Genomic DNA, 24,005 nt, shown 5'->3' with positions numbered 1-24,005 from the left:
TCCAGTAACTTCCCATATCTAGGATATCAGGCTCACATAAATGAATTTCTCATTTCAAAAAAAGGAAAAGGAAAAGAAAAATTACCAATTTTCAAGGCCCGTCAGTCAGAAAATAGAGTTATCGCTTTATATATATTAGTGGGAAGGAGCAGGGAAATGATTGTAAGGGTCAACGTTTGGATTTTTTCTCAGTTCAGGGAAGGAGCTAAATTGCAAAGTACTTCCTAGATTTATACTGGTTCATGCAAAGCTTATATGAATTCATTCTAAAGTGAAAATAAATTTACTCTTCTCGAGCATATTTGTATTTTAAGAGATTGCTAAAGCTAATACATTACTAACCAGTGGCAGTCGTGAGACTAATATTTGTAAGTTTCCTTGGTGGCACCTTCTTTATCCAGCCAATCTACCTCCCAGGCACACCTGAAGAAGAGGGTACCCCCTATTCTGTGTTATAATCGATAGGGAGACGTGGGTGCTTTGAGTCAGCAAACCTGGAGTCTGCGAATCAGCAAATTCCCTCAATTTATATAGTCACCAAGAGGATGAACTCTCTGCTCATCTCTGCTTGTTGCTTTTTCCATCCTCTGTTCCTTTATTTAGCCTTCTTTGGGAAATGGGATGTTGAAATCAGAGTTTTCCCCGGGGGAAAGAGATCTCAACTCAACAGGTAGTACTGGGTGATAGCAACACACAGTCTAAGGAATCAAATCTCAGCTATTGGGCTTACCTGGTGATTCCTCTCTTCACATCACAGCCTTAGGGAGCCCCTCCTCCAGTGTACCTGTGGTTCAATCACTTCTTAATGCTGTTTGGAAAGACATCGCTAATATCTGACCAGCAGCTCACTGGCATTCATGCAGGTCCACTGGTTCATAAGCAACTCCTGGTGCATGTTGCTGCCCTTGTAGGCAGACAAGCCCGGGACACACCCCCTTCAAGAAGGAAAAGAGAAATACTTTTATGCTGACTCTCCCTCCCACTTGGAGTCAATACCAGGCCTGGTAAGAGGAAGGAGATCTGAGCCCAAGACCTAACGATTCTTGCAGCAGACGGATTTCTGAAACCACAAAAGGAAAGTGGGGGGAAAAATGCTCTAGGGGAACGCGGAACACTTCTGTCCTAGATCAGTTTGCTATCAAATGCCACTCTGTCGAGTTTCATGTCCAGCCTCAGGACACCCGCGGGTCATACCCCATAAAGCGGAAGGAATGCGGTCCTTCGTGTATAATTCCAATGGCGGGGGAGGTGGGCAATTCCAGTGGAGTGAAGATAGGGGTCAATATTATTTTTCCTTTTCTGACTTCTTTCCCAGACAAAGGAACCTCAGGCTTACCCGTGGGATAATATGGAATGGGCAAAAGAGAACAAGAGCATACATGCTGAGGGTGGAATGCTCTTTGGCCTTAGAAAACCTAGAATGGAATCATGTTAACTTTTTAATAAATGCTTCTTTGCTTTCTAAGGACCCATCTGATTTGAAAATTACCATACACACGTACACACACACACACATATATGTTTTTTAAGTGTTTATTTATTAATTTTTGAGAGAAAGCACAAGCAGGGGAGTGGCAGAGAGAGAGGGAGAGAGAGAAAATCCCAAGCAGGTTCAGCACTCTCAGCAGAGTCTGATGTGGGGCTTAAACTCACAAACTGCGAGATCATAACCTGAGCTGAAATCGCATGTCAGACGTTTAACTGACTGAGCCACCCAGGTGCCCCTAACACCCTTATATTCTGCAAGTGACTTGAGGTGGCTCACCATGTCAATGCATTTAAAAACATTATATTGGACTAGAAATAAGGAAACGTGAACTATGAAAGTTCTATGTACACTACACAAATGATAGAAAGGGAAGCTATAGAGTGTCAATGAAGAAAAAGAATGCAAATAGAAACCTATGAGGCATCTACACTATTTTATAAATTTGAAGCTTAACTTTAGGAGAAGAGCTTCCTAGCATTCAAGAAAAGGGGAAGTCAATCAGGTACATTGTTCTCATCACAGAAGAGAAAACATTCATCTTCTTCAGAAGGAGAAAATGATCTTCAGAGCACTGGATTCTAATAGAAATATCTCTTTTAGAGTGAACAATTCTCCGAATAAAATTGGAGCTCATAATTTCATGCTGAAGACCTTTGGTGTCAAGAAGGCCTAAACACAATGTGCCCTTCTTGTTTCCAATACCAATTGAGCCACTTGGTCTATAGCCTAATTTTTCATGATCAGGACTAAGTCTGGTCCAGTGGAGAAGTTATCAAGAGAACAAAGACGACTTGACAACCCCTAACTGTTCAAAGGCATCAGCCATCCCTCCTTTGTCGGCCACCAGCCTGGGCAAAATAGAGCTGATCTCATAGTCTAATCAAGTCAATGTCACTCTCTGCTGTGCCCTTTCTGCAGGGTTTTGCGCATTTTCCAGATCCACCAATTGCAAATGGAGACCAAATTTCCTTTCAGTACAGAAGGTCAAGGGCTTCCAGAAGGTCCTCACCCAGTTGATCTGATGTCTGAAGTTCTAGGATTAAATGCCATCTTTTCAGTTCAGTGCTATTTGTTTCCTATTGTCTGTGTTAAAATGCAAGTGCATGTAGGAGCACAGAAGTCACTGACACCGCAGTGGGAATGTGTTTATAAAATGGTACTAATAGTCTATTAATTACTTAGGGAGGGAAGTGGCCGTGGAATTGGAAGGGGGTCAGGCGAAGGAGTAAGACAGACAAAATGGCCAATCACTCTGGAGCTTAATGGGGGAGGGCTTGCAGCTCAGATAGAAGGTCTGTTAGTGACCTCCAGCTCATCGTGTTGCAAAGCCCAGCAACTTCCTAGGGGCTGGCATGTGGCCCTTGGAACCAAAGGGATCCCTATAGTTTCTTCTTAGACCGAAAACACTTTAGCAGATAGTAGAAAATTAGGCACCCAATAGACGTCAATAATTCCTTGAGTAGATTGGTTTTGGAGAAAATCTGAATCCAAACAAATGAATATATTTAATTGTTAATTCCGCATTTAATGGAAGGAGGTCATAGTATGCCCAATGTTTAGGTTGTTTCACAAGTAGGGTGTGCTTTTGAATTACTGATGGGTGACTCACCAGTAAGCCACTTACTCACCCCTTCTAGTTTCCTCCTAACCATCTACTAACACATGCGAGGCTGAATTCGATACTTCCTGGTTAGGTTATAGGGCTCCGGAGTCCCTGCGGAGGACAGAAAGCAAAAGAGAGTAACACGGGTTTTTGCTCACTGTGGCAGCATGGTGACATATCATTCTTCTGAGCCCAAGGAGAGCTGGTCTTCTGGGAAGGCAGAGTTGAGGAAGGCTTGCCCCTCTGGTACAACGGCAACTCTCCTTTGGCTGCAAAATCGCACACACTCCCCTGTGAAGCAGGTACAAGGTGTCCACCTGAGCATACAAAGGCAGCTAAACGAATGTGTTTTGGTCCCTCTGGTATATTTTATATCGTCTGCTCATCCGGACCACAGAACTTCCTTGACTAAACCAGCCCCCAGCCCCGGCATCCTATAGATAGATGCCCAAGAGAACAAGGAGGAAGACCAGGGGGCCGAGGAAGCACTTTGAACCCTATCAAATCATCTCTCTGTTTGCGTTGGTTTCCTGGGCAGTCTGATGGCTTGCTTTCCTGGTAAAAGTGTAGAGTCACAGCAATAAATATCAACAACCCTGAGGCCCCGGAGAAAGGACGAAGCGAACAGAATCTCGTTATTGGAACTAGTTTTCTAAATCTTATCACGCCTTATCACCAGGTGTGAGGCACTATCTGAATGTGGTCAGCAGGTGAGCTGCTGGAGAGGATCCTGGAGGGCAGTGTTTATCCTTCAGAGGTGCTAGGAGGTCTCTGCCCTTGGTCTTAGAGAAGCTCTAATCCAGGGGCTGTAAACACAGTTGGTCGCCTTGAATGATATGGTGACTCGAGGGTGTGATAGGCCCTGAGCTGTTTCAGGTGGCTTTATTCCACACTGTGAAATGATTAAATGCAATAAGAAATATTTCAAGTACAATTTAAAAAAAAAAAACACAAACCTGAAAGGAACAGTAAAGAGAAGAGTTGAGTGTAAAATGTACATTATAGTGAGAAGGTTTTCCTAACGAATAAAGATTTTATCAAAACTGATATAGTCTTTTAACACTCAACACCAGGTCTTAAAAAATAAAGAGAGATGGGAATTATTAAGTTATTTGAGGATAAAGCTTAGTCAAAGGGGCTTATGAGAAACTGTTTGGGGGTGGTATTTAATCATTGTAATGCTACTTAGCCTGAATATAAGGTATACTCAAATACACAAACGGAGAGCTCACAAAACTGTAGGAAATCTTTTCCCATCCATATCACAGACAAGTGTAGCAATCTATACACATGAACACTGGCCTGGGCAGAAAATCAGAGAAGAGATCAACAGTCAAGCACGTAGTAACAGCCCCCATTTACTAAGCACTTACTATGTTCCAAGTAGTGTTCTGAGCAGTTTCCAAGTGCTTTTATACTCCAAGCAACCCGCGAGGCAGTTCCCACCATCATTCCCCTTTTATAGGTGAGGAAATGGAGGGACAGAGCAGGTAAGTAAATGATGGGCCTGCCTTCAAAGTCTGTGTTCCTCTTTTTTGTTGTTGTGAATTTTTTAAGCTTATTTATTCATTTTGAGAGACACAGAGTGCATGGGGGAGGGGCAGAGAAAGAATGGGAGAGAAAACCCCAAGCAGGCAATGCACTGTCAGTGTGGAGCCTGATACGGGGCTGGAACTCACGCAACATGAGATCATGACCTCAGCAGAGATCAAGAGTTGAGCGCTTAACCAACTGAGCCACCAAGGCACCCTGTGAGAAAAGGCAGGTGAGAAATACAAACAGAAGTGTCCGACCTTTCCAAAATAACCAAAGAAAAGACCAAGGCAACATTATGGTCTTAGGCACTAATGAGGCACAGCATTCTTATCAGCTGAACCTTTCATAGTAAAATGAAGGGCCACCAAAGCCCCCGGAGAAAATCCACGTTTCCATTTCATTCAGCGAGTAAGCTTCACGTGTCCCTAAATTCAAAGCCCTGGACAAACTTAGCAAGGCCAAGCAGAATTCCCCCACTGCCTGTCATCAGGTCAGAGCTTACAGGGTTTGAATGCCAGAGGTAACACTGACTACGAAAATCATGAACTTTGCTTTTTTTTTTTCCCTCTGCCTGTCTTTAAAATGAGAATTACACAACATCAAGCAGCCTTCTCTCTAGACTCAAGGGACCCAACCGGTGTGGCGGGGACAGTGCAGCCACAGGCAACAGAGCCCATCCACTTACACTCAACATGATGTGGAAAAATCCATCCGCGGGTCGGGGCAGCCTCAGTGGAAATGCTCAATCTGATGCAGTTTACAAGAATCCTGCTTTGACCATGCAGGTTCTAGAAAACGAGACCTTTAACAGGAATGTGCATTTCTCCACTGGCCTATAGCGCCAGACAAATGTAACACAAACAAGGCTCCCAAACAACAGTCAGGAGTCGGCTGGATTAGAGGCTAAAACCCAACAGACTGTCACTCTGTCTCCCAAGAGAGAGATCCTGTGGGTGAGAAGCTCTCCCAGAACAAAATAAATCTGATTCTGTCCCTGGGCATTTTTTCTTTGTCATTGTGGCTGTAAGCAACTTCCTCATGAGGACAAACATCTGAAGAGGCGGCCTGAGATGAAGACATTCTATTTTTTGCGGAAGTATGGTTTCTGTTTAGCAAACCGCCAGTTGACCCCAGGGTTTCGGAATGTCCTTTAAGCAAAGGGAGACATCTAGTGGCCAAGATTTGCATGTTAGAAGAGGCCACCTGTTCATAAAATCACTGTAGGGTACAGAGGTTCAGTTGCCTTGAGGATGGACTGGGGCACTTGGCCAGAAGGGAGTAGAAAGAAGGAGTGATCTGAATCAGGTAACCCCTGAGACCCTGAGTTACTTTGTTCAGATGCTTGGCAGGGATCCTGCTTGTGGTGGAATTCATTCATTCATTCATTCATTCATTCAGCTATCTTATTAAATATTGACTAGGTACAAGACTGCTAGGCCATGGGGACCTCAAAATCTATATACACTGCCTTCAAGGATCTTGTAGCTTAGTAGAAAGACTAGACCAGCAACAATCAGTTAAAATACATCATGATAGGGGCTGAGCACACTACGTTATAGTAGCCCATAGAAAAGTCACTTAAATGAATCTCCAAGGGTGAGAGGAATAAATGTCTAGACCGCAATTCCCAAACTGGCACCCTGTGGGCCCCATCTGGCCTCCAGATGTGTTTTGCTTGGCCCATGCAATGTTCTTAAAACTCTGAATTAGTTGCTAACATTTCAAACAACAGGGGATTTCACATGAAAATCCAGATTACAGCTTCTTTTGAAAAATGACAAGATCTGACAGCATGGTTTCCATATGGCTGTAGGGAGATATTAAAGTGGAGTTGGGTAGGGGCTGCTCACCTTCCTGTTCCTGTTTCATAACAATAAATAATTTACTTATTTCAGTGAAGTTTTGGTAGATTTCACACGAATGGGGTACAAAAGTCAAAATTACAAAACTCTATTCATTGAAAAATTAGTCTCCTGCAATGCCTTGTTCTACAGCCAACAAATCGTCACCTACAAAGGCACTCACTATTGTTACCAAGTAGAGATTGAACGTATCCCTCCCTAACCCCTCACATCAAAATTAATTTCATCTGTTTTACAAATTTTAAAACAAAATATAAAACTACAAATACTAGAAGAAAACAAAAAAGGTTATTTTGTTTGTATTCTTTAAATAATATGTTCATTTATGATTAAGGCATTTTGTAAAGAGAGACCATAATTCAGGCATCACAAACACACACACACACACACACACACACACACACACACACACAAAATTGATATTTGACTACATAAAAAGGGGGAAATTCTTCTTGGCAAAAAATACAATGAACAGCATCCAAACATAAATAAGTACCTAGAAAAATATTTTTGATTTATATCAGAAATGACTTTTTCTTGAATATGTAAGTAGTCCTTATAAATCAATAAGAAAAAGACACACCAGGGGCATGTGGGTGGCTCAGTAGGTTAGGCAACTGACTTGATTTTGGCTCAAGTCATGATCGCATGGTTCATGAGTTCAAGTCCCATGTCAGGCTCTGTGCTCGTGGCATGGAGCCTGCTTGGGAGTCTCTCTCTGTCCCTCCTCCCCTCTTGCTTTCTCTCTCTCTCTCTCTCTCTCTCAAAATAAATAAATAAACACTAAAAGAGAAAAACATGCCCAAGGACACAAATGGGCCAACAGGAATAAGCCAAAAAAAAGAATACAAATAGTTCTAAAATATATTAAAAGGATGAAAAGTGACGTTTCACTTCTCAGGTGAGAAAAAATTCAGCAGAAATGATAACATTTGTGCAGGTGGGAAGAAACAGGTAGTCTCATATGCAGCTGGTGGGTGGGTAAACTAGCAAGTCAGTATCAAATTTTAAAACGTGCTTGTCCCTTGGCTTAGCAGGTCTACAGGCAGACTTCCTTTAATGCATCTCACTTGGTTGTGCTCCACAGATAATGTGTTTTTTTTGTTTTTTTTTTTTTATAAACTGAAGACTTGTGGCAACCCTGAGTCAAGCAAATCTATCAGTGCCATTCTTCCAACAGCATTTGTCCATTTCATGTCTCTCTGTCACATTTTGGCAATTCTCACAATAGGTCAAACTTTTTCATTGTTACTGCATTTGTTACGGTGATTCGCGATCTGTGATTACAGCTCGCTGAAAGTTCAGATGATGGTTGGCAATCTTTAGCAATAAACTGCTTGTTAACTAAGGTATGTGCATTGTCTTTGTATACGTAATGTTACTGCACACTTACTAGACCACCATACAGTGTAAACATAACTTTTATATGCACTGGGAAACCAAAATTTTTGTTTGATTTGCTTTATTGCTCTATTCATTTTATTGCGTTGGTAAGGAACCAGACTGGCAGTATCTCTAAAGCATGCCTGTATCTCCGGAAATGTAAGCTACAGATATGCTTGCCCATGTGCAAAATGATATCCACACAAAGATGCCCAGTGCAGAATTATTTCTGATATGTGGAAACTAGAAGCGGTATAAAGTTCCATTAATAGATGCGGTGGATTGTAGTTGTTTAAAATGTGTTATATGCTCGGGGAGCCTGGGTGGCGCAGTCGGTTAAGCATCCGACTTCAGCCAGGTCATGATCTCGCGGTCCGTGAGTTTGAGCCCCGCGTCGGGCTCTGGGCTGATGGCTTAGAGCCTGGAGCCCGTTTCCGATTCTGTGTCTCCCTCTCTCTCTGCCCCTCCCCCGTTCATGCTCTGTCTCTCTCTGTCCCAAAAATAAATAAACGTTGAAAAAAAAAAATTAAATAAATAAATAAAATAAAATGTGTTATATGCTCAAACCATAAACCTTTTCCCTGTCTGTGTCAAGCAATTGAAATTCTGAAATTGTTACTACAATGTCAATTAGCTAAAGTTACAACGGAAATTGGTCCTAAGAGTGGGGCAAAAGCTCTCATAAGAGAGATCTGAAAATATATGGCATTAGCCTCTGGTCTGCCGATGGGAAGCAAGGAAATTTATTGGAAAAGAATGGAGGCTGTGTATGTAATGCAGTGAAACATTTTATGAACTTGGATGGCAGATAACGTGCTAACCAAGCTTGTGGCTTTCGGCAAAGAAGTTAGAATCCCTTTTAGTGCAACAGTGGCTCCCCTGACAGGGCAAGCCTCTTTAAAATATACTTGGCTTTTTACCTATCTCATTCCAGTTAGCTCTAGGTGCCTGTGATATGATCAATAAGAAGAAACATGTATTTGGCCTTTTCCCTGTGCTGGCAAAGAGCTCCTAAAACCCTTGGAATTTCCTAAGTAATGAATGCAGTAAAATTGTCTCATGTTAACGAGATGATTTTTGTTTAGCACTAGGATGCAGGGTGGGGGAGGCTGGCTGCCAGGAGAACCAGCTGAGTGGTTAAAGGATTAGAACTTTTAACCCCACCGCCCTGACCTCCCTCCCGGGGGAAGAGATTGGTGCTGGAGGTGCTTGAATCCATCGCCAATGGCCAGTGATTTCATCAACCATGTCTGTGTAATGAAACCGACATAAAAATCCAAAAGGACGGGTTTCAGAGGGCTTCCAGGTTGGTACCCATGTGGCGATTTGGGGAAAGTGGCACACTTGGAGAGGGAACAGAAGCTCCAGCCCTCTCCCCAGCCTTGCTCCATGCATCTGATTCATCTGGCAGTTCCTGAGTAATATCCTTTTATAATAAATTGGTAATCTCGTAAGTAAAATGTTTCTCTGAGTTTTACGAGCCACTCCAGCACATTGAGCAAACCCAAGGAGGAAGTCATGGGAACCTCTGACTTATAGCCAGTCGGTCAGCAGTATAGGTAACAACATGGAGTTGCAACTGAAGTGGGGGGTGTGGGGGACAGTCTTGTGAGACTAGCCCTTAACCTATGGAACCCGACCCTATCTCCAGATGGACCGCGTCAGAATTGAGTTAAATTCTGGGACACCCAGCTGGTGTCCAAGAATTGCTTGGATTTCTGTGGAAAACCCGCCCCCTGCCCCTCCCCCACACACAATGGAACTGGATACAGAACTTTTAGTGCCAGTAGTTATGCGCCCAGTTCTTTTCCAGACAGATAACCTTGAGGGAATCGGGCTTCAGAGGGAGAGGCACACCTTTGGCCTCTTTTCCCTGAGCACTTTTTCAAAGGAGAGTATTGACTTAGAAGCACCTTAATCATTCCAGCTCTTTAAGCAACAGGTTTGATGGCCCTACCTTGACTTGTTTCTAGTCATGAGTCTTAGCTATAATTGGTCCTCATCACTGAAGGTCCATCTCACTTTTATATTTTACCAGTTAGAGGTAGGAATCAGTTACTAGTTAGAGGTGGAAGTATGTTGCATCTTCTAGTTGGAATTTTTGTGCCTATTGTTTTTCCTTTTTGCACCTGTGTGAGAACTCGTCATTGCTTTCTTGCAACATGTAGTCTAAGCGGGCCAATAGCAGCTAAGGCGTGCTAATAATTGGTGTTTCAGCTATCTAGCCATTTTTCCCACACCAATGACTGAACAATCCATCTTTTCCTCACTGTTTTGAGATGCCACCTGCGTTAAATATTAAATTCCCGGGCATCTTTGGGTCTACTTATGGACTTTGTTGTTCTTTTCATTCATCTGTTTACTCGAGACTAAACTCAACACTATTTGCTGTAGCTTCATGATATATTTTCGTATCCGATACAATAAGTCTCCCTTAGCATTCTTCCTTTTCAAATGTTTTTCTTTCCAATGTTTAATAATTTTTTATAGAGGGGCGCCTGGGTGGCTCAGTCAGTTAAGTGTCGGACTCCTGATTTCAGCTCAGGTCATGATCTCACAGTTTGTGAGTTCCAGCGCTTCGTGGGGCGCTGCATTGACAGCATGGAGCCTGCTTGGGATTCTCTGTCTCCCTGTCTCTCTGCCCCTCCCCCACTCACATGCTTGTGCATGCTCTCTGTCTCTCTCAAAATTAATAAACACTTAAGAAATACTTATTTCTGGGGCACCTGGGTGGCTCAGTCGGTTGGGCATCCGACTTTGGCTCGGGTCGTGGTCTCACAGTTTGTCGGTTCGAGCCCCACCTCGGGCTCTGTGCTGATGGCTCGGAGCCTGGAGCTTGCTTCGGATTCTGTGTCTCCCTCTCTCTTTGTTCCTCCCCCACTCGTGCTGTCTCTCTCTGTCTCAAAAAATAAAATAAAACATTAAAAAAAATTTTTTAATAAAAATAAAATAAAGAAATATTATTTATTTATTTATTTATTTATTTATTTATTATTTTAGAGAGAGAGACAGAAATACAGCATGAGCAGGAGAGGGGCAGAGAGGGAGACACAGAATTCGAAGTAGGCTCCAAGCTCTGATCTGTCAGCACTGAGCGCCACACGGGGCTCGAACCCACACACTGCAAGATCATGACCTGAGCCAGTCCAACACACTTAACCGACTGAGGCACCCAGGTGCCCCATTAAGAAATAATATTAATGTTATACATAAACTTTAGAATAATTTTTCCACATAGACTTTATTTTTTATTTATTTTTTGAATGTTAAATTGTTTTGGATTTTATTTGTTTGGGTTTTGCTAATTGATAATAGGTATATGACAGAATTTGATTAGGGGCTTATTTTCATTGTAGCATATGAACTTAGGAGATACAGATATCCTATGTATATATATATATCTTTCATTCCCTCTTAGTATTAAAGGATATAGTTATTTATGAAAAATAGTAATATAGTGCCTCTGTCTTATAGCAGTTTACAACAGAATAAAACAATAAATGAACAAGGTATTATTAGGGTGATGAGTGAAGTTCTTTCCTAAGTGTTCATATTTAAGTTGAAGGATGAGAACGATAACTATATTACTATCAATATATTGGGAAAATTGGGGAACTATATTCTGTATTTCAGAGAGAGAGAGTGAGAAAGAGAGAAAAAATATTGTAAAGATCTTTAAACAGGAAGAAAACATGACACAATCCAGAGAATGTCAGAGGGATTTAAGACGAGAAAAAAGTCAAGAGAATGGAGAGCCACTAAGAGTCAGCAGGTGAATTTGAGCGTTTGGAATTTCAAGGCCTTGCAAGGCTTGTTTAAAATAAGGCACAAAATTAAATATTATTGTAAGTAATATTAAGCATAATCCTGTAAAAATTTCAAGAGGCGCATTCATATGATCTGTTTGGGATATAAAAGGAATACTCAAGATGATGTGTGAAGAATGAAGGACTAAAGAAGAGAAAATAAGGCAGTAGAGAAACCACTTTAATGGCTAATAATAATAGTCATTTAGACATTACTAAGGTTGAAGAGGAAGATGGATGCAAATATGTTTTGAGGAGATCATTAACCTAGATGTTGAATTCACCAAGGATGATGATAGAAGTATATAGGAAAATTATGAACCATAAATATTCCTAAGAAGGAGGCCTCTTTTCCCAAAGTATATGGTGTCAGAGAAGTAAATGCTTCTTGCTTATGTGTGTCACTGGGGAAAAAACATCATCAGAGAATAGCCACATATCATCCACATAGACTTTAAAATCAGTTTGTGGGTCCCTCCTTCCAGCAAACACCACCCTCCCAAATCTATTAACATATTTATTGAGATTTTGTTAAATGTATAAATAAACTTGGGAACCATTAATGTCTTTTGAATGTTGAGTTCCCATAATTAAGAATATGATTTGATTTTCTAGTTCAAATAAAATAAAACATTAAGGAATGATTCTAACAAATATACAAGATCAATGTGAAGAAATCTTTCTAAATTTACTAAAGAACACAAAAAAGAATTTTTTAGTTACATCCAAAGCTTGTGAAGCATGTGTGCATGCTCACATGTATCATTAAAATATAAAACAAAACTAACCTGATGTTGAGAAATATTTCCACTCAGGATGATGTTCCATTGCAAGTTTACCATGAAATTGCAAAGAGGAGCTTCTGGGATAAATGGGTAAAAGATACACCTTTATTTTACTTATTTGTTTGTTTGTTTGTTTGTTTGTTTTGCTTTTCAAATTCTTATTTAAATTCCAGTTAGTTAACATACAGTGTGGGGCACCTGGGTGACTCAGTCGGTTAAGTGGCTGACCTCAGCTCAGGTCATGATCTCACAGTTTGTGGGTTCGAGCCCTGCGTTGGGCTCTGTGATGACAGCTCGGATCCTGGAGCCCGTTTCGGATTCTGTGTCTCCCTCTCTCTCACACACTCTCTGTCCCTCTCTCTCTCTAAAATATAAATATTAAAAAAAAACAAAAACAAAAACAGTGCAATATTGGTTTCTGGAGTCGAATTCGGTGATTCAACACTTACATACTACACCCAGGGCTCATCCCAACAAGTGCCCTCCTTAGTGGCCATCACCCATGTAACCCATCCCCCACCCACCTCCCTCCATCAACCCTCAGTCTGCTCTCTAAAAAGATACACCTTTAAAAATAGATACATTTTCTTCATAAAGAAAGGGTGGCAAGGGAAAGGAAAGAAGACAGGGAGACAAAAAATATATATACTCCCTTTTGCTGCTCTGGCTATTTCTGGTTGTTGCTGTTCTTTGATGACCTTGGAGTATGATGCGTATCTTCAGACAGCTTTTATTTTCCTGCACACAAATGAAATTTCAACAGGGCCAGAGCATGCTCAATTATCCATCTACATTTGCTACCCCCCCCTTTTTTCTCTCTCCCTTCCACCTTTTCCTCACATTGGCGTGGTGGGGGAGGGTACTGCAAATGATGAAGAGTGAATCCAAAACCTTTCTTTTGAAATACGTGTTCCGTCCCCGGGTAAGCATCAACACTGATTATTGACAACCTCTCTTAAAAGACTTCTTTTAACTTGACTTAACTCTAATTCTCAGACCTCAAAAGCAGACTTTTATGTAAAGTATTCTCACATTAAATGTGTCTTTCACGTATTCTGTAAGCCTTTATTCATAAACTTGATCAAACACATTCTCACACTTACACTTTGCAAGCTGGAGACCTAATTTATAATTTGTCATATACAAAACCTTTTAACAGAAACTTAAACAAAAATCCACATAAATCCACATAAAGGATATTAGGGAGTCGTGTAAACATATCTTCATAAATCTATATTCTCTTTCCTAGTTCACAGTTAGGCAGCAGGTCAGAGTTAGGGGTGTGGTTACTTAAAGTGGGAAAGCAAATTTAAATGACTCATCAAGTGCCTGAACATAATACCATGGCTAAACAAAAGTATGTTTAGTTTACCAAGTGTATTATTAGTTAGGGTTCTCCAGAGAGATAGGACCAATAGGGTATATGTATATATCTACTTAGAAAGAGATTTATTATAAGGGATTGGCTCAGGTGATTACAGAGGCTAAGAAGTTCAAGATCTGCCATCAACAGGCTGGAGACCCAAGAGAGGTGATGTATAGTTCCAGTCCAAAACCAAAGCCCTAAGAACCAGGAGAGTCAATGGTGTGAGTTCCAGTTTGAAAGCTGGCAAGTTCAAGATCCAAGATCCAAAAAGAATCCAAGTCTGAAGGCTTGGAAAGACCAATGTTCCAGCTCTATCAATCAGGTGGCAATGTTCTCTCTATTCACAGGGAAGTCAGTATTTTTGTTCTACTCAGGTCTTTAACTGATTACATGAGGGCTACTCACATTATAGAGAGCAATTTTCTTTATTCAGTCTAGAAATTCAAAGATTAATCTCATTCAAAAACACCTTCACCCTCATTACAAGCTAACTAGCCACAGACTGTCCAACCCAAGGTTCTGGATTTTTCATGCTACTCTTATCAGCCTCCACATGATTTCTTTTTTTTTTTTTTAGTTTATTTTTTTTCAACATATGAAGTTTATTGTCAAATTGGTTTCCATACAACACCCAGTGCTCATCCCAAAAGGTGCCCTCCTCAATACCCATCACCCACCCACCCTCCCACCCCCCATGATTTCTACCACGTTCTTCGAAAATTATAATACTGTACTATTTTGTTGAGACTCATCTATTTAACCAGCCAGAAATAGATAAAAATCAATGAAATATTGGGCATTACACAGAAGCCATCAGTAGATCAAGACCTGCCATCTTTGTCAATGGCGTGGAAAATTTCTGACACTTCATCTAGATCACCTTAGCCACCCTGATCCCACAAATAACTCCTATCACCTGGTAGATATCAGGTATTTGGATACACAATACCTGAAGAACCCAATATTAAATCCAACTGTCCCCAACAACTCTGACTAGCTAAAACAATATCTAGACCCTTCAGACTCACTCAACAAGCATCAATGCTGTGTTTCACATGACCCAACATTTCAAGAGGTCTCCAAGGGGGACACCTTTTCAGAGCGAATACTTGGGAATGGGGAATACACTGAGAATTACAAATATCAGTTCTTCCCTGCATTAAAGCATTTTAAAGCATTGGCTTGCCTACCAGATACAAGAAACAAAATCCGAGAGACAGAAAAGATTTTTCTGAGCGTACACTATTTCAGGTGGTCTTTGGAAAAGCAGTATATGATACAGAACAGGTTTCTAAACTAAGAAACAGGGAGAACTGTCATTCAGAGAAAATGTGAGGATCGACCTTTCTCTATGATGTGGACAGGGGGAGCAATGAGTTTCATTCAGGCATAACAATACCTATGCAATTCCACCACTGACTCATGGAACCTGTTGAAGCAGCTTTTCCATGTGGTTGTCCCACAACAAACAGACCACAACGCTTCCTTCAACCACCCATCCTCCTGTGCCACCTACTCCTTCCTAGGGGACACAAATAGGCTTTGAATGGAAATAACCAAGGCAATTCTCCTAATTTATTTCACCTACTAATTTTACAGTTATGGAACACACTAATGCCGGGAAATACTTTGCACGGACTTTCTCCATTAAATTTCACAACCACCACCTACGATGGGTTCTATTTTTTTCTTCCATTTTATTATGACAAAACCAAGGCTTTGAAAGCCAGTTCATTCAAGGTCACAGAATCAGTAGAAAAGCTGACTGTGGAAATCAAGTCTGCCTACCTTGGGCTTCTGAACTTTTCCTTATTTGTCTTTAAATCATGCCTTAATGCCTGTCAGTCCAAATTTAGAAATCATGAGACTTTAAGTATATGGTTTAAAGCAAACTTTATCAGTCTTGGGATATTTCAAAGGATGAAATTCCCCCATATGTGCAATGCATAAAATTTTCTGAACCTACAGGTTAAAAAAAATGCTACTTCAGAGATTTTATTTGGGTCCCAGAACATAAATCTAAATTACTGCTTTAGATTCTTAAAACAAGTTTGACTGTTTGAGGAGGCGATGGGAGCCTTGAGCCTACCTGTTTTGTAATTTTACTCAAAATCATATGGCTAACATTTTTTTTCTCCTTTTTTCTTTTCCCCAGCTTTATTGAGATATAATTGACATATACCATTGTGGACGTTTAAAGTGTACAATGTGAATAACTCGACACGTGTGTCTATTGTGAAAGGAGTACCACAAAATAATTTGATTTCACCAACTCAACTTGAGGACCTCTTGAAGGGATTGAGGTAACCGGAGTTTCTTTAATTACTGAGGGACTTAACTGAGCTAAACACTAGCAACCCCACCCTCAGGGGACATACAAATTAATAAAGGACATGGACAAATAATAATAGTGTAACCACCTCACCTATAAATTTGGGAATTGGGGAGTAACAGGGCTGGTGATGAGCAGACTCATCCGGGTCATTTCATTAGCCTCGCAATGAGCTGACCCTACACCCCATGAAACTGAATTTGGGGGATCTCGTTGACGTGGTTACAGCCGAGCTTTCTGTAACATTAATAGAATAGCTAAGTGTTAGATCAACAGGTGCCCAAAGAGGTACTGAGCACCTAGCCATGTCTGACCGCAGAAAATGTACGTAAATCGCACCCGTTTTGCCAATCAAATCCACTCCCTGCTTCTTCCCAGAACTCCCTCGTGTCTCTCCTGTTCCACCATGAGAAGCAGATAGTGCAGGGATTGAGAACAGAGCTCAGGGGGACAACCGCCGGGTTTAAATCCAATGCCACGTCATGGGTTGGTGACGCTAAATAAGCATCCCCCCCTAAACTCATCCATAAACCCACAGCACCTCGCGCCTACCTCGGAGGGTTGCTGTGCAGATTAAATAGGACAACGTATGTAGAACACTTTGCTAACAAGTAGTGTGTAATAAATGCTTTTACAAAAAGTGGCTTCAGAAACATGAAATAAAATAAATTTCTAAAGTGGTCTCCTCCAATGAATGTCCATTTCCTTCTTCTCCATCTCATCAGGTTCTGTAGTGAATTGAAAGGCTGAATCAGGGGCGCCTGGGTGGTTCAGTCGGTTAAGCGTCCGACTTCAGCTCAGGTCATCATCTCGCGGTCTGTGAGTTCAAGCCCCGCATCGGGCTTTGTGCTGACGGCTCAGAGCCTGGAGCCTGTTTCGGATTCTGTGTCTCCCTCTCTCTCTGACCCTCCCCTGTTCATGCTCTGTCTCTCTCTGTCTCAAAAATAAATAAATGTTTAAAAAAAAAAAAAAAAAGAAAGGCTGAATCAAGTGCTCTTCTCCATGGCTACTTTCTCCCTGACGATTCTGGCTCTTAACGGGAATGATTTCCTTTAAATAACCACTACCACACATGTAAGCCCTGGATAATAGGTTTACTAGATTCTGGTGACTCTTGAAGAGGAGCTTGGTTGGTGGGTAAGGGACAAACGGGCAAGCACAGTGCTGCTCATGCTGGTCCGGGCTGGCCAGGATGTCAGGATGTTCCCAGGAGGGCACAAGAGGGGACCAAAGAGTGCTTTTCTACCTTACGTTCCTACCCCCGCAATCTATTTTTTAGCTGTACAACCCAAGATAAGGCCAGGTTTGGTTGGTTTACCTATAAATGGGAAGGATCCCGTTTTCCCTAGCTGCGGTAGGAAAGCTGAACCATACCCTAATTGTCAAACCTCTTTCGCCGCCGGATCTGAAGTTCTGGCACGTGTGCCCCTGGGTGTGGGAGGCTGCAACACCCTGAAGCCAGGTGACCTGTCCATCTGGCCTCTCTAGAGGCCTCCATACCTTCCAAGTGAACAAGACATGTTGTTCTTACTTCCCTCCACTCCCTCCAAAATCTGGAATCTCTTTCCAGTCAGGCTCATGAGCCAACAGCTACTTGAACCCAGGCTGCCAGCAGGGCAGTGCCCAGGGCTTGCTGATGTAAACACTGATGAGGAATGATGGAAGTTTGGCTCTGTCCGTCCCTTTCTGTGCTATCTTCAGCCAAGGGCCTGCAGGCTTTCATCTGCTGAGCTGAACAGTGTTAAACAACAACATTATTCTCCCTGCCTGCCTCAACGGCCACCCCTCCTTCTGGCTGCTGTCTCAAAGGAAATACGCAGCAAGGACGGAAGAGCCCCCGCCATTTAGACCTCTTATAAATGGGGAGGATTCTGGGAAAGACAGCCAGCTTGTCTACTTTCTTTAATACTGGCCTGGTGACTAATCTCAAGGAGAAATGACAAAGAGATAGAAGAGGGGACTGGGGACTTCTTCTGGCGGGAGAAGAGAGGAATTTGTGAGCCAAGAGTCCTGATTTAATCTGTAACCAGCCAAATCCTGTCTCCCCCCAGGTCTGCCCTAGGCATTACAGGAGTAGGTCCTTGGTGAGAGTGGCCATGAGCCCAAGGCCAACGCTGTACCTCACACACAGTGGGAAGGCAGCAGTCTTTGGAGGCCATTATCAAGGAACTGCATACAACTATGTAGGTTGTATCTTCCCAAGAGCACCTGGGACAGCAAAGGCTGAAACTCAGCTTGGTCTACACTTGCCAAACCATTGTATTGTCTCATAATATAATGCTCAAAATGTCCAGATTTCCGTGGCAAATCATTTGTCATATCAAGAACTGGAAAGATCCCGAAGCGAATAAAAAGAAGCAATAGATCCCAACATGGAGATGACAGAGGTATTAGAATTATCCGACAAATATTTTAAAGCAGCTATAATAACGTTTCAATGAGCAATTATAAACATGCTTGAAACAAATGCAAAAATAAAAAGTTTCATCAAAGAAACAGAAGATATAAAGAAGAAGCAAATGGACATCTTAGAATGGAGAAGTAAAATAATCAAAATAAAATCCAATGTATGAGATAAGTAAGTACTGTGAATGTAATGTTCTAAATGCGAGCTAGAGTTAACACTGCTGTATGATATACAGGAAAGTTGTTAAGAGAATAAATCCTAAGAGTTCTCATCACAAGGAAAATTTTTTTCCTTTTTCTCTTTTTTCTTTTTATTGTAGCTATATGAGAAAATGGATGTTAGCCGAATTTTTGAGGTAATTATTTCACAATACATGTAAATAAAACAATCGTGTTATGTGCCTTAAACTTATACAATGATGTATATCCATTATTTCTCAATAAGACTTGGGCACAAAACTCAGTGTATAAGTTTAGCAATAAAATAGAAGGCACCAGGAAAAGAATCAATTAATTTGAAAATGTAACATTAGCAATCACCCAATTTGAATAACAGAAAGAAAATAGACTGGAAATAAATGAACAAAGCCTTAGTGACCTGTGGCACTATAACAAAAAATTTAATATTCATTGAAGTCATTGGAGTCCTAGAAATAGAGAAGAAAGCAGACAGGGCTGAAAAAAGTACTTATAATGTCAGAAAATTTTCCAAATTTGACAAATGACTTAAATTTACAAGCTAAAGAAGTTAAACAAATCTTAAATAAGATAAATCCAGAGAAATCCACACCAAGACACAACAAATTCAAATATCTGAAAACTAAAGACATAGAAAAAAATCTTAAAAGCAGTTAGAGAAAATGATATTTTACCTATAGTGAGAAACAATTAAATTGAAAGAAAAGAATTCTTCATCCAAAAAAATATCCTTCAAGAATGAAGAGCAAACCAAGACATTCTCAGATGAAAGAAAACTAAGAAAATTTATCAATAGCAATCCCACCCTAACAAAAATGGCTAAAAGAAATTCTTTTAAAAAATAATAATGGAGCATAATGTTAAAAAAAAAAAAAAAAGAAATTCTCTAAATAAGAAACAATGAAAGAAGGAACTTTCGGGGGTGCCTGGGTGGCTCAGTCAGTTGAACATCCGACTTCAGCTCAGGTCATGATCTTGTTGTCTTTGAGTTTAAGCCCTGCATCAAATTCCACTCTGACAATGTGAAGCCTGCTTGGGATTCTCTCTCTCCTCTCTCTCTCCCCTTCCCCCACTCATGCTTTCTTTCTCTCTCAAAATAAATAAATAAACTTAAAAAAAAAAAAAAGAGGGAACTTTGGAGAATCAAAAAGGAAGAAGGAACCTGGTAAGCAAAAATATGCATAAATACAATAGGCTTTTCTTCTTTTGAGTTTTCTAAATTATGTTTTAAGGTTGAAACAAAAATTATACTGCTATTTGGTGTGGTTCTAAATGTATAAAGAGGAAATATTTAAGACAATTATAAATGACAGAAGGTAAAGAGATTTACAAGGAGGTAGAGTTTCCACACTTAACTCCAACTGATTAACACCAGTAGAGTGTATTATGTATATATACACTTAACACAATCACTAAAAAAAGCTCTGCAAAAAGACACACTCAAAAACACCATAAGTAACTAAAAAAAGAATTATAAAAATATTCAAGTAACCCACAGGAAGGCAGGAAAAAGAAAACAGAAAAGATTGGGCAGAGAGAATAAACAGAAAACCAAAAATAAAATGGCAGGCTTGTACCCTAACATATCAATGTATTACCTTAAATGGTCTGAAACAAATGGTATGAAAACAGCAAATAAAGGACAGAAATTGACAGAATGTACCAAGAATCATGACCCAATCATATGCTATCACAAGAAAGTCACTTCAAAATATAATCATATGGGCAGGTTAAAAGTAAAAGAATGTATGTTATAGAATTATTAAGCAAAAAAAAAAAAAAAAAAAAGATTAAGAAGCAGGAGTGTCTATATTAGTATAAAATCAAGTAAAATTCAGAGAGGAGAAATTATCAGAGACAGAGAAAGGCACTATAAGATGATAAAAGGTTAATCTACCCAGAAGACATAGCAACCGTACATATATATGGACCAAAGAATAGAGCTGCAAACTATGTGAAGCAAGAACTGAAAGGAGAAATGGACAAATCCACGATTATAGTAGGAGATTTCAACATGCTTTGCTTAGCAACTAATAGAACAACTAGACAGAAAAGCAAGAATATAGAAGAACTCAACACTATCAACCAATAGAATCTAATCAAAAGCTATAGAGCACTCCACTCCAAAACAGTAGAATATACATTTTTCAGGTGCCCATAGAACATACACAAAGATAACCCATATCCTGAACAATAGGGAAAATCTCAAAAAATTCAGATAATTGAAATCATACAGAAAATGATCTCCAACTACAATGTCATCAAACTAGAAACCAATAACAAGAAAAATTACAAGAAAATCTCCAAACTTCTAGCAACCTAACGATACATCTTGAAATAATCCCTGGATCAAAGAGGGAGTTTTCAAGGGAATAAAAGAATACATTAAACTGAATGAAAATTTGAAAAAATAACATATTGAAACTTATGGGACAAAGTGAAAGCAGTGCAGAGAGGGAATTTTATAACACTACATGAATACTTCAGAAAAGTGGCGCGGGGTACCTGGGTGATTCAGTTGGTTAAGCGTCTGACTTCAGCTCAGGTCACGATCTTGTAGTTTGTGAGTTGCAGCCCCACGTCTGGCTCTGTGCTGACAGCTCAGAGCCTGAGGCCTGCTTCAGATTGTGTGTGTCCCTCTCTCTCTGCCTTTTCTCTGCTCACATTGTCTCTATCTCTTTCTCAAAAATAAACAAACATTAAAAAAAATAGAAAAGTGGAAAAATCACAAATCAATATTCTAAGCTCCCACCTCAAAAATCTAGGAAAAGAAGGGCAAAATAAGCCAAAGCAATTGTAAGGGAAATAATAAAGATAAGAGCATAAGTCAATGGAACTAAAAACAGAAAAATAGTAACGTCAATGAAACAAAGACCTGGTTCTTTGATAACATCAATAAAACTAACAAACCTGTAGCAAGACTGGTTTAAAAAATAAGAGAACACACAAATTACCAATACTAGGAATGAAACGGGATATCATTGGCGATATTAAAAGAATAATAAAGTAATGAATAATAATGTAACACTACAAACATTATACACGTAAAGCTGACAACTTAGGTGAAATGGACTATTTCTTAAAAACCACCACAACTCACCCAGAATGAAATAGACAATTTGAAGCCCTATAAGTAAGGAAATTAAAGTTGTAATTTAGAAACTGCCCTCCCCCATAAAAAAAAAAAATCTCCAGATCTAGATGATTTCACTGGAGAATTCTACAAAATGTTTAAAGAAGAATTAACATAATTCTACACACTTTTTTCCAGGAAATAGAAGGGAGATGAACACTTCTAATTTGTTTAATAGAGACAGTATTGCACAGATTAAACACAGACAAATACACAGATAGACAAACACAGAATTAAAAAAAAAAAAAACAAACTATAGACCAGTATGCCTCATGAATAATAGACAAAAATCCTTAACAAAATATTAACAAGTAGAATTCAGCAAAATATAAAAGTAATTATATACCATGATCAAGTGAAGCTTATTCTGGGAATGCAAGACTAGTTTGATATTGGAAAATCAATCAGTGTAACCTACCATATTAACAAGTGAAGAGGAAATATCAAATGATCATATCAACTGATGCAAAAACCATATTAAACTTCAACATCTATTTGTGATATAAAAAAAACCTCTTAGAAAACTATGGGGCACCTGGGTGGCTCAGTCGGTTAAGCTGCGGACTTCAGCTCAGGTCATGATCCTGTGGTTTGTGAGTTCGAGCCCCACATCTGGCTCTGTGCTGACAGCTCAGAGCCTGGAGCCTGCTTCAGATTCTGTGTCTCCCTCTCTCTCTGCCCCTTGCCTGCTCACGCTCTGTCTCTGTCTCTCAAAAATAAATAAACATTAAAAAGAGTTTTTAAAAACCTCTCAGAAAACTAGAAATAAAGAGGAATTTCCTCAATTAATAAAGAACATCTACAAAATGCCTACAGCTAGCATTAGGCTTAATAGGGAAAAACAGAGTACTTTCCTCCTAAGATTGGAAACAGGGCAAGTATATCCACTCTCATCACTCTTGCTCAGCGTGATGCTGGAAATTCTAGCCAATGCAAAAGGGCAATCAAGGAAATAAAATGTATACAGACCAGAAATTAAGAAATAAAATTGTCCCTATTTGCAGATAACATGATTGCCTGCATAGAAAATCCCAGGGAAACTAAAATGCACACACACACATACACGCATGCACACGCGTGTTTGTGCACACACACACACACACACACCAACTGTTTGAACTACTATGTACATTTAACAAATCTGCAGAATTCCCATGTAAAGGCAATTATATTTCTGTATACTAGCAATTGCATTCCTAGGCATTTGTGTAAACCTATGTTCACACAAAAAGCGGTACATGAATGTTCATAGCAGCTTTATTCATAATAGCCAAAAACTGGGGGGTACCTAGGTGGCTCAGTTGGTTAAGCATCCGGCTCTTAATTTTGGCTCAGGTCATGATCTCACAGTTCATGGGATCGACCCCACATTGGGCTCCATGCTGATAGCAGGGAGCTTACTTAGGATTCTCTCTCTCTCTGTCCCTCCCCTACTTGAGCTCTCTCTCCCTCTCTCTCCCTCTCAAGCTAAATAAATAAGCTTAAAAAAATAATGGCCAAAAACTGCAAACAACTCAGATATCCCTCAGCAGCAGAGTGGTTAACAAATTGTGTTGCATCCTACCATGAAATACATCACAGCAATGAAGAGAAACAAACTACTGATACCTGCAACGTCCTCTGAGAGAATTTCCAGAGAATTATGCTGAGTGAAAAAAAGCCAGTTCTGAAAGATTATATACCATTTAATTATATTTATATACTATCCTCAAAATGTCACAGTTATAGAAATGGAGAACAGATGAGTGGTTTCAAGGGCCAAGAAGGGGGTGTGGATGGGAAGGAGATAGATGTGACAGTAAAAGGGCAACATTAATGATCCTTGTGGTGAGAGGAGTGTTCTGTATCTTGACCGTATCAATGCCAATATCTATATTGCACTGTGATGTTGAACTGTAGTTTTGCAAGATGTTTACAGTTACCATTAGGGGTAAAAGTATACCGGAACCCCCTACTGTTTCCTACAACCATAAGTGATTCTACAGTTATATCAAAATTAAAAAGCTTAATTTAAAAAAAATTAAAAGGACGCATCATGCAGCAATGCAAGGTAAATATAGTATCCACTAAGTTTTCAAGAAAGCAAACAAATAAAAGTCATGTAAA

At 40.1% G+C, this 24,005-nt stretch overlaps 1 protein-coding gene across 2 annotated transcripts in view; it reads right to left on the bottom strand.

Moving 5' to 3' along the window:
* Window positions 1–1,517, bottom strand: part of ADGRF1 (adhesion G protein-coupled receptor F1) — a 41,218-nt gene extending 39,701 nt beyond the window's left edge. The window contains exon 1 of one of the 2 annotated variants that reach the window (XM_053222709.1): window positions 731–1,517. The gene's annotated coding sequence lies outside the window, so the exon portion shown is untranslated. The remainder of the gene's footprint in view (window positions 1–730) is intronic. The other variant, XM_015071161.3, reaches the window with a different exon arrangement.
* Window positions 1,518–24,005: the final 22,488 nt, after the last annotated feature.

Source organism: Acinonyx jubatus, chromosome B2 (assembly GCF_027475565.1).
Source record: "Acinonyx jubatus isolate Ajub_Pintada_27869175 chromosome B2, VMU_Ajub_asm_v1.0, whole genome shotgun sequence".
Taxonomy (NCBI): domain Eukaryota; kingdom Metazoa; phylum Chordata; class Mammalia; order Carnivora; family Felidae; genus Acinonyx; species Acinonyx jubatus.
Note: the sequence above shows the minus strand (reverse complement) of the source record. Positions and strands in the feature narration are given on the sequence as shown.